At 42.2% G+C, this 16,121-nt stretch overlaps 1 protein-coding gene across 2 annotated transcripts in view; it reads right to left on the reverse strand.

Annotated features, from left to right (window-relative positions):
- Wwtr1 (WW domain containing transcription regulator 1) overlaps positions 1 to 16,121 on the reverse strand; it is a 125,249-nt gene that overhangs the window by 80,421 nt on the left and 28,707 nt on the right. The gene's annotated exons all lie outside the window — the stretch shown is intronic.

A 16,121-nucleotide genomic window follows, 5' to 3' on the forward strand; every position in this document is an offset into this window, starting at 1 on the left:
TAGGCATGCACAGTCAAGAAACATCAGGATACACATAGGAATAATTAGCGATTGTAATCCTAAATTTGTTCCATTCGTGTGTCTCGGTTAACATCTGAGAGACACCCACTACAGAAGTCGTTTCCAGAAAACTGATAACAAATGAACACATTTTGAATAACTGGGCCGCTGACGTGGGCACTTTCCAATTGGAACATGGGCTGGGCCTTGAGGCCAAGAGCTTCGGCCTGCCTAAGTAATCACAGCATTTATACAGCCTTTTCTTTTTTAGGCAAGTAGTCCAGGTGCCCTAGAATTCACTTCCAGTCTCTACTCCCAAGAGCTGGGGTTACAGATTACAAACATGTACCTCCAAGTAACCCAGCTGTAACTTTTCCTCCTTCTCTTGAGACTGTATGGTCACGCATTCCTCAAAACTTTCCAGTAGCTAAGACTTAGTATTTCTTTAGTTCACCATCAACCCAGATACTTCCAAAACCAGAATGCCCTAGTTCTCCATCCTATAATATCCTGTAAACAAATCTTCAGTGCCACAGGGTGTGGGGGAAAAAAAAAAAAAAAAAAAAACAGACTTAAAAAAATTATCAGAGCTATTACTCACCCCCTCTAAAAGACTTTTGGTGTGTACTTGAGAAACAGTACGTGCATATTCACAACACAATCCTAAAGGCAGGCGAGCCAACAGGCAGAAGAGTGATAGAGATCGGATAGAGAGTGGCTGCCTTGGGCAAAGGGAATTCAACACAAGCAAGAAGTGGAAGATGGAGTACATGACACTTTCAGTTGCGGGGTTTATGCTGGTGGTTGCAGTAAGTAGCATTTCTGCCAGATTTTCAATTCCTTCAGAGGATGGACGACACGTAATCTTCACATTCACCACTAACAGCCACAAACCAGACCCCACTAGAAAAACTACCAATATGCATTTGCAGGCATCAAACAGTTTAGGGGGAGGGGATAAGGAAACAATAAAGCTTTCTCATGAGGAAAAAAAAATATGTCTCTATAGAGCTGTGAGAGAAGCTCTGGGCCACTGAAGGCCAAGTTCAGTAAAAAGTTTCAACCTCAGCCATGGTGTAAGAAGAGGACATTTAAAATCCTCTGTGTGCTCTGAATGAGCGTGCACATGTATCTCAGCTCTTTTGGAGCAAGCTGAGTATTTAAATAAGAGAACAGCTAGCTCTGAGGACAGAGGCAACTTGATATGTTTTCTGCCAGTTTTCCTTTCAGCCTGAGTCTGGAGTAGTTTCGAAATGCCAGCAGTCATACCGGGTCCTGAGTGACTGGAGACATTACATTAGAAAGCCCGAGACCTAATAGGAACTGAAAGTGCAGGGACTATTACCAGAAAACAAATTTATTTTAGATAGGGTAGCACACTGTGTAGACCAGCCTGGCCTCGACCTCAGAGATCTACCTGCCTCTGCCTCCCAAGCATCTGGCTAACCTTAAAAACCCCTCTGAAGGGATCACGAATCCCTCAGATGGTTGCCAGGCTCATACTGTTAAAAAGGTACCTGGGCTGGTGCTCAAGTATTTTTATAAGAAAAGCCTAATTTTAAAGTCCAAAAATATATAATCATGTTCCTTTCTACTCTGGACCTCACATGTAAAAAATCTACCTACCTACAAACTTCAGAAGACACTAACTTTGAGCTAAAGTGTTAAAAGCCAATAAAGAAACCATGAAGGCATCTGAGGCTTTACTGGGAAGGGGGGTTACCACTGGCCAGTCCCCCTTTGTCTCCATCCACCCTGGGCTGCGAGCACTTCTCACTGAAGCCCTCTGGCTTCCCACCAGGTCCTTGAGAACTGATTTACTAAGGCAAGAAACCAGATTCTATGAAATAATAAAGGAAAATGGAGTTCATGACTGAAATCAAGCTGGGCAGAGACATAAAGGGTCTTTTGTTAAAAACTGTACAAGGGAACACACATGAAGACAAGCTTTACAAGGAATTCTGACATCTTAATTAAGATTTATGCCGGCGCATGTTTCAAATACAAGGGTAAGTTCACATAAAAATACTGCTTTATAACTTCTTTAGCTAAAAAATAATTCGAGAGACAGTTACTTCCTAATAATGCTAATAATTATAAAGCTGGGGGTTCTCCCCCTCCTTACCATAATTATATTCCATCTCCAACCCCCACTCCATTTCCATCTCTGGGTAACTCTGAAGTAGAGCCATGAACTACCCCACTGACGAAATCATGAAAGCAATTACATTTTTCTATTCCACACAGAAAGGTTTTGTGTCACTCGGTTTTCTTTGTTCACGTCCTTACTAACTCAGAAAAATCAACTGACATTTTCTCCTAATAACGATTGGATTATGAGAGAATGTCAGTGAAATAAAAAGTGCTATCGTGGTCAAATGCTTCTCTGGTGCTAGTGAATGCCATGTACAAGGAGGCAGCTGAGGGGCTGCACGGATCTGTGAGGAATGCATTCTCCACATCCGAGGTCAATGATGGGATACTGCTACAGCTGCAGCTTTATGATGCATTCACAACACACTCTGAGCTGGCAAACGTACTCAATAAGCAGACGATTTTCATACTTTATAAGCAGCAATGGTGTTATGAATGGTCAAATATGCAAAATGCTCACATTTTATATTGTGAAAAGCATTTGTTTTAGATTCTCCTAATATTTGTTGCATGCTCTAGTATTATTGCCCTGCTTTAGAGGTGAAGAGAAATTGAGGATCAGAAACTCAGTAACTTGCCCAAAATATTGCTGCTAGACCAAGACCGGAGCATAACTCCTTGTGATAGGGCTTGCTTACTGCAGCTCACTGCATTCCAGCCCCACCCCCACCCCCCACTAACTGAACTTGTGCATGCATGCATGCATGCGCGCACACACACACACACATACTCACCCATAGACACACACACATACACACCCCGCAGACCCAGAAGGGCTTCACAAGGGATTGTAGGGCACCTAAACTAGCTTCAATCACTACTTAACACCTAGCGGACCTCCTCAGCTGAAAGAGGGACTAATTTCAGGAAACCACTGTCTGCAGGACCTGTTCTGCTCCTCTAAGTTCTATTTCAATGTGCTGCTGTAATTTAGAGAATGCAGGAAACGAAGGAAAGAGGTCAGAGACAGAGCCCCCGGACTTCCAGGAGGGCCAGGTGTTCCCAGTGTCACAGCTGCTGCCCCAGGGCTGCCTTAATCCCAGTCCCTAGCCCAGCCCCATTCCTCTCAGCCCACATGATGACCAGCTGCTCGAGTGTTCTCTGTAGGGAGTGTTGGGGACAGATGTCAGGCCAACCCAGGGCTTCTAATCTTGGGCCCTCAAGTCCTGTCCTTCCTGTCGAAGGGGTACTGACCCATCTTCACCCCTCCTCCAATCTAGGTACTCTGAAAGACCAAAAGGCTAGTGCCAGGACAGGTGCCAGCAAGAAAGCAAGCCTACCCAGAAAATAAAAACATTGACTTCTACATTCTCTTTCATAGAGCCAAGGGGCAGAAGTGTCTGTGGAAGACTTGAGTGGTGACTTAGTAAGTCTGGGCACTAAGAAAGGGAAGAATAACTGAAGAGACACACAGGGAAGGGCAGTGAGAAGGCCCAGGGCAGGTGGGCAATGCAGCGAATAGAAGGAAAACGAAGTTCAGTAAGGCTGGGTCTAGTGGTCTACAGTCACATCAATCGGCCTTCTGAGGGTCATAAGGTACATGGACTTCATCCTAAATGCCAAATGAAGTACTTGAAATCATACAGCACATTTTAAGATATCCATCCACTAGAAAACACTCTTGTCACAGCGTGACAATAAAGAAATCAAAAATAAAAATAAAACCAGTCATAGGAGGGTGCCCAGTCAGATATTACTACACAGTGATGACCCAGTCCTAAAGTTAAGAAATATGAACAGTATACAGAGGGAACGTTAGGCTCACATGGACAGGATTGTTTTAGGGAAGGAAGAAATGAAGTGTGAGGTCCCCAGCTTGAGGAAAATTTATTGAGCCCCAACACAGTACCCTTAAGTGGGGGGCATATCCAAAGGCCAATGGATAGAAGAGTCTAATACCAAAAGATTGAAGGTTTAGACCAGAAGCTTGCACGAATAGAGTCGCTGAGATTGTTCTCCTAGTTACTGAAATATGGACCTAAGTTACACACACACACACACACACACACACACACACACACACACACACACACACACCAGCCACTCCTGGAAGGGACTAACAGTCCCCACTCTAAATTTTCCTGGCCCTAAAAGTCTGTTCACATAAGTACTGGGAACAAAAAGAAGGAATATGAGCAGATACCATTATTGGTTGTGTCTTTACTAAATTCATCCATTGAAATACAAACTCCCAAGATGGAGTCTTTTCAAAAGGATTAGAGCCTAAAGGCTCATGAGTGAGGCTAGTATCCTACTAAACAGGACTGAAAGATGTATCCCTTTGGTGACAGGACTCAAAAAGAAAGCACCATTTGAGGACAGACACCAACATCTATCACCATCACCTTGAACTCCCTAGCCTTCCCAACTGAATGGGAAATAAATGTGTATCATTCATAAGCCACCCATAGTATTATTCACTGTATTATAGCATACTAAGACATATTAATTAGTTCACACATATGCATTTTCCTGCCACCCAAGTTGAAGGTTGTTTGTTTGTTTGTTTGTTTTTTGTTTGTCTTAAGATTTATTTAATGTGTATGTGTGCATCATGTGCCTGCAGGTACTCACGGAGGCCAGGAGAGAGTATCCCCTCGAGTTAAAGTTATAGGCAGCTGTGAGCTGCCTGATTTGGTTGCTGGGAACCAGACCTGCATCCTCTGTAAGGGCAGTAAGCATGATTACCTCTGAGCCATTTCTCCAGCCCCAAAGTTGAAGGTCTCAAAGGTACACGCTAGTTTTCTCAAGATAGTGTTGGTTCAAAACAGTGTAGTCCAACGAATTCTTGTGCCATTTATATTTCTAAAAAGTTTCAACATTTCCTCCAACAGTGACAGGCCAGATGTAGTCAGTAATTTTAAAACATACAGGTTATGAGGGGTCAAGGCCTTACAAGATACAGAACTATGAGGTGAGAAAGCACCAGTATTTCTCAGGAGATCACTTCAATGGCAGCTTCAATGGCAATCACTGCTCTAGTCAGACTGTCCAGATGAGGAAGACTGTGACGTAAACCTGGCTTGGCATCCAAGCCCCATTATGAATAAGGAGGCGACCTGAAGTAAGCTGCTCAACCTCTTTGCAAATTAACAGCTTCTTGGGTGGGGGGATGGTAGAGAAGCTTAGCAGGTTTATCAGCACCAAGTGCTGAGCAACAGTCTCCACCTTCCTACAGCTCACTATCTGCTGATGACATAAACACCCACATGTAATCACAGTGGCTTCAGGACAGCGGCATGCCAACAGGGGAACTGTAAGTCCCCAAGATCCTAGGAGAGTTGGGAAAGACTCCAAGAGGGAAGACTTTTTTTGCTCTTGGTTGTTTGGGAAGGGGTTTGGGGGTTGTTCTGTTGCTGTTGCTGTCATTGTTTGCTGTGGAATATTAGTTAAAAATGTGTTACATTTGTTTATGCTGTGGAATATGTGTTTAATGATGCAAAGATGTGTTGCATTCTTTTAGGTGGCATTTGTTTAACTCGGTGAAGCTCTGTGTTTACTGAGCCTGTCTCAAACACCTGATTGGTCTAATAAAGAGCTGAATGGCCAATAGCAAGGCAGGAGAGAAGCAGGCAGGGCTGGCAGGCAGAGAGACTATATAGAAGAATGTGAAAAGGAGAGCAAGAAAAAGGAGAAGAGCAGGACATCAGGAGCCAGCCACACAGCAAGCCACAGAGTAAGAAGTGAAGAAAGATATATAGAAAGATAAAAGCCCAGGGGCAATACATAGATGAGATAATTTAAGTTAAGAAAAGCTGGCTAGAAATAAGCCAAGGTAAGTCCGGGCATTTATAAGTAAGAATAAGTCTCAGTGTGATTATTTGGGAGCTGGGTGGCAGTCCCCTAAAGAGCAAAGAGTGGAGAGACTAAAAAAAAAACAACAACAACAACTACAGTTGTTCATTTCAAAGATGGCTGCAATTGTGTGAAAGATCAGAGGCCAGATTTAATTTGATTTGATTTTGAAAAACTGGTAAGTCCCCATTGACTAAAATTAAGGCAGAGAGGGCAACAATCTGAAGGATGTGACAGGAAATGTCAGCTTTCGTACTGTGGGTTATTACTGTTACAGTTCTATTATAACAGCCTAATACCATCCCCATATTTTAAAAATAATATGGTATCAAGGCAAAGCCATGAGGTAAAATTTTCTTTTAGTAGAGTCAAAGCTGGCCTCAAACTCTTAAACCTCATGATCCTTCTGCTTCAGCCATTCAAGTGCTAGGATTACAGACCTGTGGTACCATGCCCAGCAAAGGACAGCTTTTAACAGCCATTACAAAGCAATTATGTATTCTCAGTTTTTCTTTTCCCTACCGCTTTTATTTTGTTTTGTCTTGTTTGAAACATGATCTCACTATGCAACTCTGGCTGACCTCAAACTCAAGAGACCCACCCGCCTCAGCCTCCCAAGTGCTGGTATTGAAGGCATACATCACCACACCTGGCCTTTCCGAACACTGTTTAGTAGCCACTGAATAAACACATACTGTTTTAACTTGCTTTCTGTTGCTATGATAAGCATCATGACCAAAACAACTAACTAAGCAGAGGGAAGAGTTTATTTGGCTTACAGGTTACAGTCCATCATCTAGAGAAGCCAAGATGAGGAATGCTGCTTATGGGCTTGCTTCCCCTAGATCAATCTTTCTTGTACAGCCCAGGCCCACCTGCCCAGAGACGACACTGCCCACAGTGGGCTGGACCATTTTACACTAAGAAATACTCCACAGGCCAATCTGCTGGATGAAATTCTTCAAAAACAGCTCCCTTTTCCCAGGTGTGTCCAGTAGGCAGCCGAGATTAGCTATCATGCCAATGAAAACTTTTTTTTTCCAATAAAGAGCCATATATAACATGGATATGAGCTCACTGTCATTGCACAGAAGGCTGACAGAATGGATTATCTATCTGTGTCCTTTGTGAATCTGGCATAGTAAGTTTCGGGTTGTTTATCTGCTAGAAGAAGGGTCTCTCTCTCCCTAGGTAACGCAGGCTAGGTTTAAACCTTCAGTAGTCCTGACTAAGCTCCCCAAATGCTAAGAGTGCATGCAGGTGCACACTACCATGTGCAGTTGTTGCAACAATTTTCTAAGACTCACTTGCTTGGCTTTTCCTAAAATCTTAATGGAAGCATTTTCCAAATTAACTAATGCAACCAAAACTAGTGACTTCATTCTGCCAGTGAGGAGTCAACATAACCTTTAATGATTAACAACTTAGGAGACTTGTAGGAAAGTCAACAAAGACCTGTGAGCGCGACAGTTCCCTCTGATAATCCAAAAGCATCACACAGAAATTTGCCAAGACATAACTGAAACAAGCCCATGAGCAAATGGGGCTTCAGCCCCACGGTGTAGGCTAGTGCCTGGCACACAGCAGATGCTCAAGAAACAACTCTTGCATTTATAGGCATAAATGTGTAAAGTAGGAATGAAAGTCGGTATCTGAGGGGCTGGAGAGATGGCTCAGTGGCTTATAGCACCCGCTACTCTTCTGAGGACCCCCAAGCAGTTCTGAGCACCCACATGACAACCATCTATAACTTCAGTGCCAAAGGATCCAATGACCTCCTCTGCTCTCCATGGGTACCAGGCATGAATATGGTACACACGCATATGCGCAGGCAAAACACTTATACACATGAAATAAAACAGATAAATGTTTTCATTGCTATCTGATTTTTTTGTGGAGCCCAACTTATTCACAATTGCTTTATTATTTTGCCGTAATGCATATTAATTACATATATATATATATATATATATATATATATAGTTGCTTTTAACAGTTAAGAAAAGCTATACAACATAAAAAAAAGATGAAGCTGAACTACTGAAATATAGTTTTCTGACAACCCCAAAACACGAATCTACTGCTACCAAGACCCAAACCGTTAACAAATATTCTACCAAGACCCAGTTAGCAAATATTCTACCAAGACCCAAAGAGTCAGCAGATAACTTAAGTAATGTTTAGTAAGATAAATTGCAAGAGTTATCAAAGACTGCTAAATCAGGTGATAAAGATAGGCTCTACAGGGAACCTAGGAGGTCATGTGGTTTACTGGACATTGTGGTGAGCCTGTTATCAGTCTAGCTAAGAGAATGAGTTACAAGAATGGAGTTTGAGGCCAGCTTATTGAACATCTCAAAATAAAACCAAGACACGCCATCTAATCTCAGCATAAGCCAGATGAGTGACCAATGTCAACCACTCAACTTTACATTAGGAGTCAAGGACTTCCAACAGATCAAGTGTTGTCCAGACCCCCGGGGCTTCCCCAGTATGGGTTAACTGACTGCAAACAAATTACCTAATATGATAAAACACACAGAACATTCTTCTCTACCCCTCTTCAGGAAATGATTTTGCTCATTCATTAGCATAGGTGAAGGAGATTATGACATGCAGCCAGGTCCCATCCTCCTCCAGTTGCTGTGAGGCAGAGAATCTAAGAACTGTTTTTCATTTTTAAATAGCTGAAGCAAGTTAAAATAATTCTTTCTAACACTTGAAACTCCAAAACGGTGTGTTAGGTTGAGCATAAATATACATATATAAATATACATATATACATATAAGCATATATAAATATGTTTATAGATTGAGAATAGGTATCTTTTCACACTGAGGCAGCAGAGGAGGGCACTTTCAACAGAGAATATATACAGCTCTGGGCCTTTACAGAAAATGGAGATAGCTAACTAGACGTGTTAAGCTTCTTCTTCCAAAAAGCCAGCCTTCTCCTGGTCAACCAACTTGCAGTCACTCTCATGCTATTTCCTCCTTGATTATTGAAAGCCCACAGCAACCTATTGTTTTTCCAGTCACCAGAAAACAAAGATAAAAGTTTCCACAGAGGAAATAACAGCCTTCCTTTTCCAAGAGCCTCATCTGCCTTACTTCCAGTGAAATTAGAGCAAGACTTCATTTACACAGGTTTCCTCATGTCATTTTCCCTTCATGAATTCGGGATTCCAACAGTTCACTTCTACAGGCAGAAAGAAAGAAAAAAAAAAGATTCTAGGCTAACTGAGCCTGTGTGAGGAGAGACTTTTAACACTACATGAAAAAGAAAGTCATTTTCTCTTCCCTTGAGATGCTGGTTCCGAAATCCAAACATGCCAGCTTCTAACAACCAAAAACAAAATACCAAAGTCATAAATGCTTAATATGACTTTAAAATGAAACCAAGCCTTTTGTTTAATCTTTCTTTAGATTATTTTCCTCTACCAATATGCAAAGCATCACCTTGTGATACATAAACCAGTAAAAATTCATTCCTGGGAACTTTGGAAAGAATCTCAAGGGGGGTCTATGTTCACTTACATCATGAATGCAGTTCTTATGCCCCCAAAGTTACAAACGGCCAGTTTTCATTTCAATTGCACAGTTAAAGAAACGGAATGTTAATTCAACAAGGTAAACAGTTCCTAACGCAATATAAATAATTATTTGGGTTGTAAATGGTAATTGCTCAAAGGGGTGTTGGGGGCGAGGGGAGGGGTGTCTTCTTGCCTCCTTTCCTAGCAGGGCAAGTAAGGGAAAGGGGACAGAACACTAGAACACGGGGAGAACTCAGCCACTGGAGGGCAAAGGGGTTGCCAGTTCCCAAACACAGACTCTATTCACTTGCCAGCCACTGTCTGTCAAACACCAGCTGAATACCTTCCTACCTGTACAACACCCAGAGAATTACAAGAGGAAAAAGACTCGACACCGTCCTTAAAAATCTATTAACATAAACTAAGACAAGATATGTGCAAAAACCAGGAAAGCTACTTCATCCAAGGGTAGTTAGTCGCTGCTCTCCTAGCCTCTTTGATATTCATGGAAAATCCCCCGGGACTTGGTAAACTTTCAAAGAACACTTTCATTTACATTACTGCCTAGACTTGCATGGAGACCTCAGTCCTGGTGGTCATTATTTCCTCTGGCAAAAGAGAAAAACTTGGTGACTCATCTCATGTTCCATCTGGAATAAGGCCAAAAGACTGGTTCAGATGCCTGAATTCCCTATCCCACCTTACAACTTATCAAGAAAGAGACTAATGTTGAAAGGGTTTTATTCTAAACCAGAAGGCCTGATTTCAAAAAAAAACAAACAAGCAAACAACAACAACAAAACAAAGAACCCAGATACTGGAACAGGAATGTAGTCATATGCCCTATCAAATCTCAACTGTGGCCTGATATTTGCATTAGCTAAAACTGGAGCTACATAAAATCTAGACCAAAGACCAAGACTTTGAAGCAAACACATTCCCTGCTTTAACAAAATCTGCCCAGTTCACACCATTTTGTCAACATGAGCACATGGATTGGTCTTAATTCATGAGAGAAGGAAGAAACAAAAACTCCAAGCTGAAGCCACCATCTACTAATTCAGTACACCTGGGCAGCTGGATGTCATCCATTCTTTGACAGTAGAAAATGGAATCTTTAAGAGAAAGACATCACTTGCAATTAATTTCTCTGTCCCTTGGTACTAAGGGTACATACACAATAAATGATACTTGAATGAGCTCCTTAGAAACTTCAGTTTCCTGTCAATTAAGTGACATCTCCTTTTCAGGGTAGTTCCATGAAGACTCCGACACTTTGGGCTGCTGACTTCCAAGGTTGTGTCACTGAATTTCTCCACAAGCAGAACGCTGAGCATGATGGAGATTAGCACGGAAATCAGAAGTTGTTCCTTCCACTGGTGGCAAAGTCAGTTTCCACGCTACTAAGTGATATAAACAGCTCCTTTAACCATGGACATTGTGTCCTCTCGTCTCCTAACCCACACCCCTCCATTCCCCACCCGTACTGATTTCTCATCTTTACTAGTTTATAATGTTTTGTTCTTCTGCTGCTTGCTTTATACAGACCAGCCTGGAGTTCTGACTAAGTTATCAACATCGTGGTGAATTTTCAAAACAGACCATGGTTGTTTTGAAATGCAGGTCTAAAAACCATTTGGAAATACTTAGCAATTCTCTTTCCAAAGCAGAGATAGCATGCCGGTCTTTATGCTCTCAGGATGAGACTACACCTCTCCTCTTCAGGGTCTGATACACTTAATTAGTGTCCTGCCTACCAGCATCCTAGAAAAATGCAGAAGGCAGATCAAGAAATACAAAGGCAGTGGACAGAGCAGAATCAAGTATGAAACAGCTCGTAGGACTGATCCAGGAACCCCTAACCATCCTCTCAGCTCCCTGATGAGATGATTTGAAGATGACTGTGCTGCAGCCAGCAATGAGAAATCGGAGGAGAGAATGAAGAGACCTGATGCATAGGTAAAGCTAAGCAGATAAATGCTCCGAAGGAAGATGAGGAGAAGCATTGCCTCCCCAAAAGGCTCTATCTCAGCACAGCCTGCTTCCACTGGCTGCTCACCCCGCCCGCCCCACCACCAACAACAACACACTCCCCTTGAGGCAAGGGCTTCTTCTGTGTAGCCCTGGTTGTCCTGGAACTCACTCTGTAGACCAGGCTGGCCTCAAACTCAGAGTTCTGCCTGCCTCTGCCACCACCCCACCCCACCCCCACTGCTGGGATTAAAAGCATGCGTCACCACTGGCCAGCTCTCTTCTAGTCTTCATTACCTCCCCCTATGCTTGTAGTAGGGAATGAAGCTGGGGCTAAGTGCTCTACCACTGAGCTATACTACACCTCCAGCCCTTTTATTATTCTTGTTACAATCAAATGAATCTGGGGGTAGGTAAAATAAAAAATGAGACAAAAGGAGAAAAACTCTAATTTCCCTATCCAGAGAACTGACTGCTACCATTCAGATCAACTGGCTCATCCCACGTGTCATTTCAGGGGTTCTTTAATTTCGAGGGGGTCTTTCATAAATTCCATCTGAACACTAAATTTTACTTTCATTGCCTCTGGAAAATCTGCCTTTCTGAGAGTTAGCACGTCTCACAGGCAGCAGCTTTCAGGATTTCTTTGCATCTCACCTGACACTGTACCTTTTCCCAAAATTAATCAAAAGAGATTGATCCAGGAAGCCTTTCACAAACAGCATGAACATCTTCCAAAAGGCTACCATGGTGACACTCAGATGCTAAGAATGGGATTCCTTCCACCCTACTAAATCTTTTTGTGCCAACTTGTGTACAGACCACTATGGGAGGTGCTCACTAAAATTAAATAACATTTTGTACTTTTCAAAGTCCTAATTGAAGATTTACAGACATTATCTGATTTAATGGAGAAATATGGGTGAAAGTTGGGTTAAAATATGAATTTTCAGTTGGAAATCCCAGCAGTTGGGAGACAAAGAGAAGAGGGTAGGAAATGTGAGGTCAGCCTGACCAACATGATGAGGCTGCCCCACCTACACACGTGCGCGCACACACAATCAAACAAAACAGAACTAATTTGTACCTGTTTTTAAAAAGCCTGCTTCTTTGATCCACTGATTTCTTTAAAAGTATGCAAAATTACATGCTATTTGGAATTTGCTTTAAAATAATTGGCTAGAGCTGGAGAGATGGCTCAGTGGTTAAGAGCACTGGCTGCTCTTCCAGAGGTCTTGAGTTCAATTCCCAGCAACCACATGGTGGCTCACAACCATCTATAATGAGATCTGGCATGCAGGCAGAACACTGTATACATAATAAATAAATAAATCTAAATATATATATATTTATAAGTTCATCTTTATAAAATTATAATAATAATTATAATTGGCTAATAATCATATGAATGTTAAAGCAGCTATAAAAAACTGAATTAAGGCTAGAGAGATGGCTCAGTGGTTAAGAGCACTTATTGCTCTTGCAGAGGACCCAGGTTAGAGTCCCAGGACCCATATGGTGGCTCACAACCATCTACAACTCCAATTCCAAGGGATCTGATGCTCTCTTTCTTCTGACCTCCATGGATACCAAGCACACTTGTGTACACATACATACATGCTGGCAAGACACACATAAAATGAAATGAATAGATCTAATTTTTTTTTATAAAGAAGGAACTAAGGAACTAGAATGAACGAATATTGGTAACTGCCTCAATGGAACGATGATTAAAAAAAAAAAACACTCTGATTTTTTTTTTGCAAATGGTTGGCCTTTTTTTTAATATGACTGTGAATGTGAATGAGTCAATCTTTTGCAACCAGCATAAGGCTAACCAAGCTTTACTGGAGTGGCCAATTACTGAATGCCCATAACTGTTCACAGCATGCCTACTTGGTAGTATTATTGCCTGATTTGCCATCTGAGGAAACTGAGCTCCGAAGACACAAGCAAGTTGGCCCAGGACTCAAGGCAAGCACCAGGGAGGGAGACGGGCCACACCACGGAGGCGGCTGCCGTGCATACTGTTTGGTTCCTTTATAAATATTATTGTACGTGAGCATGTCTGTTTCATTGTCGCTTGCAGTATTTTACTGTATCCTGTTTTTCTAAAAAAAATGAATCAGCCTCTCTCTGTTTATCCAAGATAACAAAACAAAACAAAAAAGGCCCGAGAACAATATTGGTCTGATGGAGGCCATCCTGGCTGTAAAAGGAAACATCCCTGAGTCAATATCCTCAGTGAGAGACATCCCTTCATAACACACACCAGGAATATTCCAAAAGGGCTCAAACGAGCCTGAACATCCAAACAGTACAGTGTAAGTTCTACACTCAGTGATGGCACTCTCAGTGTCCCTGCGGACATTCGCCTGTCTCATCTCGGGCTCATCTCTACAAACCCCATCGATCCTCACATGCCCTCCGAGCCTCCGTGGGACCTCTTCCTCTTAACTAGAAGGGCTGCTTCCTGGACCTGTTTTCCTGTCTTTAAAGCCTCAGCTCGGTCATGGCTTCCTCCTAATCTCATGTAATCAAATCCCCTGGCAAGCACAAAGTATTTCTTCCTCTGAACTTCCCTGGTCTCATAAATCTCTTCCAGTTTGCCATGAATTATGAGAAGCCACTTTTGGACTTCTAAAGATAAATGCCAGTTACTTAAGACATGCATTAATAAACACGTTTCAGAGTTTTTTGTTTGTTTTGTTTTTCCCGAGACAGGGTTTCTCTGTGTAACATCCCTGACTATCCTGAAACTCAGTCTGTAGCCCAGGCTGTCCTCAAACTCACAGACAGCCTCTGCTTCCCAAGTGCTGGATTAAAGGCGTGTGCCACCACCACTTGGCCCAGAGTCTCTTAATATTGAGGATCAATGTGGAAGCGAAGAAAGGAGGGAAGGAAGAAATGCTACTTTTTATACATAGGTTAGAGATGAATCCAATAAGGGGACAGTTGGGTTTGTTTGTTAGGAAAAGCAAAACAAAAAAAAAAAAAAAAAAAAAAAAACCTGCTGTTGAATATCGCAGTACAGTGTTTCCTTTGCTGTTCTGATGCATTTTATCTGAGTGAAACTAGCACACCCCCTTTCTTTTGGCTTTAGGATCGAGTCCCAAATGCCATGACAATGTGAGCACACTCTGAGGAGCTCCTGGCAAACAAAAGGAAAAGAAAAAAAATGGATTCAATTTTCATCTCATCCTACAATATCTGGTTACAGCTATAATCCAGATACTTAAGTGTCTGAGAATGGACAATTAGGAGTTCAAGTTCAGCCTTGGTTGCAAGACTTCATCTCAAAAAGAAAGGAAAAAAATAAAAACAAAAAAACAAAATCCCTCACTGACAGATTGGAACACAATGCAATTCATCTTCTTTTCCTGTCCCCAAGTTCATGTGGATGAGCCCAAGCTACACAATGTAACTTACACTACTTGAAGTTTAAAACCACTATAACCTTATGGGTTTCCACAAATTACTCATATTATTTGTTATTTTTAGCCATCCCTCCATGATTACTAATATTTTTTTTACCCATCCCCATTTTAACGAAGTATTTGGAGTCTTTTGAAATTCTATATAAATCAATAGGCAAAGGCACTTTCCACCAAGCCCAGGGGCCTGAGCTCAATCCCTAGAACCTGCAGGATAGAGAAGAGAACTAACTTTTTTCTTTTCTTTTCTTCTTGGGAGGGTAGGGGTTGGTTTTTCAAGACAGGGTTTCTCTGTGTAGCTCTGGCTACCCTGGAACTCACAGTGTAGACCAAGCTGTCCTTAATCTCACAGAGATCCACCTGCCTCTGCCTCCCAAGTGGTGGGATTAAAGGCATGCACCACAATGGCCTGGCTAAGTAGAACATGTGTTATAGGAAATATATAATATATGGAATATAACCTATTGTTAAGGTTGTGGTGGATATCAAGCAGGATTCCTTAGTAGACCAAATCTGGCCACCACACCCGGCTTTGAAATAACTTTCAAGAGTTACTTTTTTTTTTTTTTTTTTTTTTTTTTTTTTTTTTGGTTTTTCGAGACAGGGTTTCTCTGTGTAGCTTTGCGCCTTTCCTGGAGCTCACTTGGTAGCCCAGGCTGGCCTTGAACTCACAGAGATCCGCCTGGCTCTGCCTCCCGAGTGCTGGGATTAAAGGCGTGCGCCACCAACGCCCGGCAAGAGTTACTTTTTAAAAGCCACTGTCCACTTTTTAAGGATGAAGAGATTCAAATATAATGGAGAATGATGTGGGGGCACCTGGAATAGGCCAGGCTATGAAAGCTTAGGACTACAATGTCATCTAACACAGAGATATGTATGAGTGAAGAGTGCTAGTATCAAGCTGGCAGAAGGGACCCAACATCCCTGAGCATCTGCCTGTGCCAGTCTTGGTACCAGGGGCTAATATGTGGACCCTTCATCCTCATAACATCACCCATGGCAGGCCAGAGGCTAGGTAACCGATCCTAGCTTGTACAGCTGGTAAATGGGAGAGACCAGGCTTGAAGACAGGCAAATGAGGCTCTGGAAAGTGCTCTTAGCCAATGAAAACTGTCAAGCCCACACATCTAGTGCTTGGAGGCAAATGGACCAAACACACACACATCCCTGAGACTAAGGCTAAGTGAAGGACAAATGCAGAGGGCTTTGTGGGTATATCCATGAAAGAAATCTT

This window comes from Peromyscus maniculatus, chromosome 6, assembly GCF_049852395.1.
Source record: "Peromyscus maniculatus bairdii isolate BWxNUB_F1_BW_parent chromosome 6, HU_Pman_BW_mat_3.1, whole genome shotgun sequence".
Classification (NCBI taxonomy): domain Eukaryota; kingdom Metazoa; phylum Chordata; class Mammalia; order Rodentia; family Cricetidae; genus Peromyscus; species Peromyscus maniculatus.